The sequence below is a fragment of the Lactuca virosa genome, chromosome 3 (genome assembly GCF_052849685.1).
Source record: "Lactuca virosa cultivar CGN04683 chromosome 3, Lactuca_virosa_CGN04683_v6, whole genome shotgun sequence".
Classification (NCBI taxonomy): Eukaryota; Viridiplantae; Streptophyta; class Magnoliopsida; order Asterales; family Asteraceae; genus Lactuca; species Lactuca virosa.
Window position 1 is genome coordinate 87,047,871 of NC_136428.1, and position 3,109 is coordinate 87,050,979.

Consider the following 3,109-nt stretch of genomic DNA (forward strand, 5'->3'; position numbering starts at 1 on the left):
AATATAAATTCGTATTATATTGAACTATATTATAAAGCTATAAACATAACAATATAGAAGTATTGGTCTTCACGTTGAGAAGATCGGTCTACACCGGTGTCTAGTGTGTGTCGACATTCGAACTGTGTATACTCCGGATAATCTGATCAATCGAGCTGTTCAATTTACTTTGGAAATTGGTTGTTTTTAACATGCTAAATGAAATCAAAGTATCTATGTCTAATAAACCAGTTCAAACAGTTTTTTGCCGGTTCTATCATACTGATTCAACCCGATTTTTGAGAAAAGGGTCTGGTTTGATCCGTTTAGAAATGAGCATAAAACCGATCATTGTTAAACCGCTCTCGTCTTCAGTTCTCAGTTTGAACCGATTTTTAAAACATTGATGGCAGATGTCAAGTATGTGATATAAAAATATCAGAGTATATAGCAAGGAAAAAACGACTTATTTTCAATTTCCAACCATCTTACAACAAGCATCATACATAATAAAATCTTGGAATACAAAGATTTAAACAAGGCACCAAACGACATCACTACCACGCTAGGTTTAATCGACCCTTATTACAAACGGAAACCTACAACACCCTTCACTTACTACTCGGACCAGGACTGATGCCTCCATTATTTCCTGGATTCGGGACCTCGACTCCAGGGTTCGGAACAAACGTGTCATCACCACCAGGCACATAGCTTCGACCACCAACACTAGGAACCGTAGGCAGGTCACCTAAGAATCCGTCATTACCACCTGTAACAGGATTGTAGGTGAATGGATTAAAACCATCCTTGCACTTTGGTTTAATACCTCGTCCAATACCTGGGATTAGGTATCCACGATCATGGTCGAAGAAACTCTCAGGATTCTTGAGGTTCTTGTCTAGGATGACAGGTCGCGCCACTGTCATGGTGATCAGGATGTGGAAGAGTAGTAGGAGAGCAAGAAGTTGCGGAGAAGTTTTAGCCATTTCTTGTGATGGAGAGTAGTGAGAAGACATCAGGTTATGGTTATGATCAGGGCTTCTTATAGCCTGAGAGGTCTAACGTCCACTCCATGCACACACAAATAAAACAATGATGACATCTGAATCAACGGTTTGAGCGGCCAATTATATTTTAGTACACAATATATATATATATATATATATATATATATATATATATATATATATATATATATATATATATATATAACAATGAAATTTCGAAAAGTGTCTACGTACTACGGGTACATTGAATAATATTGGCCCGGTACCATTTACAAAATAATTAAGCATTTAGTGATGATTATTTAAAACGTTTAAATTATTAGTACAAACACTCCTAGGTCCTTTTCGTGTGTCTAAATGCATAACGTAAAACCCACCTCCAAAGCTACCTCCATTGAGCATCAAAACATCTACCAAACCATTGGAGGCTGCATTTACGTTTTATATAACCATCATGTACATCGGTATATTTTTGTTTAATGTTTTTGGTACCATCAGAAAAGGGGTTCGTAATCCTACCTCGCAAATCTACCCATGGTGGCATGGTCTTATCCTCGTTAGATTTTGTAATAAAGAAATATTTAGTAAATTGTGTTGATGATCATGGTCCCTTCAACTGATCTCATCATTAACACGATATAGTTATGTAATTTACATTTACATGACGAGCATCTATAATATTAGACAAAATTGTAGAAATGTTTTCCAAATTTGGTGTCACTTTGATTCAAAATTTTTTGTACTATCACTATTTGTTCAAAACTTTCATTTTGTTGAGGTTTTGATCCAAAAAAGTTTTAAACTCTTTATAATGACGGATTTTCCACTATTAATATGGTTTTCTTTCTTTCTTATTTATTTTTCTAATTTTTTGATTTAAAAAAAAACAAAAAAATAAAAATAAAAATAAAACTCACCCTACTACTCGTTTTTCTCCCTCTCTTGAAATGTTTACTTCAAAAGACCACCACCACCGGTCAACACCGCTGCCACTGGTCACTACCATCTGATGAACTCAAACAAAATTTTTCAGATTTGCAACTCAAACTTAAGGATTATCAGATTTGTAAACTCCCACCATTTATCCCTCTTCCCGATTTATATACACACATACAAAGATGAAGATCTGGGAATTAGATGAAGATTTGAACCAATTTCAACAACAACAATGATGACGACGACGATGGCGGCGGCGACGACGACGACGACAACAACAACAACCAATCTTAGTTTCTCTTAAACATATGAAGATCAAACCTAACACACAAAACTCAGATTTAACAAGGTCAACATAAATCAGCACACATACACTCCAGAAATCGATCTTCTTCTAGCGTCGGAGTCGCCAGAGTTAGGCTACATCTGGAATGTCGTCGCCACTTTTCATCTTCTCCGTTATAGTCGTTCCTATGGAGTTTAGGTTCAAGTCGTTGGCGTTGTCGTTGGAGTCTTCGTCGTCGGAATCGATGATGACGCTAGATTGATGTTGTAGATCTAACGCTAGAGAGTAAGGTGAGGTAAACGACAAGATAGTGGTGCTCCAAACACGATAATCGACGAAGGGTGGTCGGATTTCATATCTATGTCAATATGGAACATTGTCGCCGCCATTCATCTTCTCCGGTAGCGTCGTTCATCAAGAGTTTAGGTTCGAGTCTATGGCGTCATCGTCAGAGTCGCTGGTTTCGTTATCATCGGAATCGGTGGTGGCACCGGAAATATGTTGCAGATCTTAAGCTTGAGAGCGGGGTGAGGTGAACGACGAGATGATGGTGCTCTAGACAATAGATAATACATAGTGGTGGCCCTCGGAACCCTAAATCGCCAGAACACTCAATCTCCGGAAGCCAAAGTCGTCGGTAATTGTATTTTTTTTTAAATCAGAATAAAAGAGGGGGCTGGGGTGGGGTTAGATCGTATTTTCTTCTATCTTTTTTTAATTGGTGTAATAAAAAAATTATAAAAGAAAATTAAAAGGGAAAATATGTTATTTTAAATATTTTCAAAAGGTTTTGGACCAAAACCACAAAAAATGAAAGTTTTGAACCAATGGTGCTAGTTCAAAATATTTTGGACTAAGTGACAATTTTCGACCAAACACGAGGACCATGTTTGCAAAT

At 37.1% G+C, this 3,109-nt stretch overlaps 1 long non-coding RNA gene across 1 annotated transcript; it reads right to left on the minus strand.

The window, feature by feature from the left end:
* Positions 1 to 427: 427 nt before the first annotated feature.
* Positions 428 to 2,899, minus strand: LOC145166139 (uncharacterized). The gene is made up of 2 exons (XR_013740393.1): positions 1,907 to 2,899; positions 428 to 1,084 (listed from the first exon to the last, which is right to left on the minus strand). It is a non-coding gene; the product is annotated as an uncharacterized LOC145166139 (long non-coding RNA).
* Between the last annotated feature and the right edge of the window lie 210 nt (positions 2,900 to 3,109).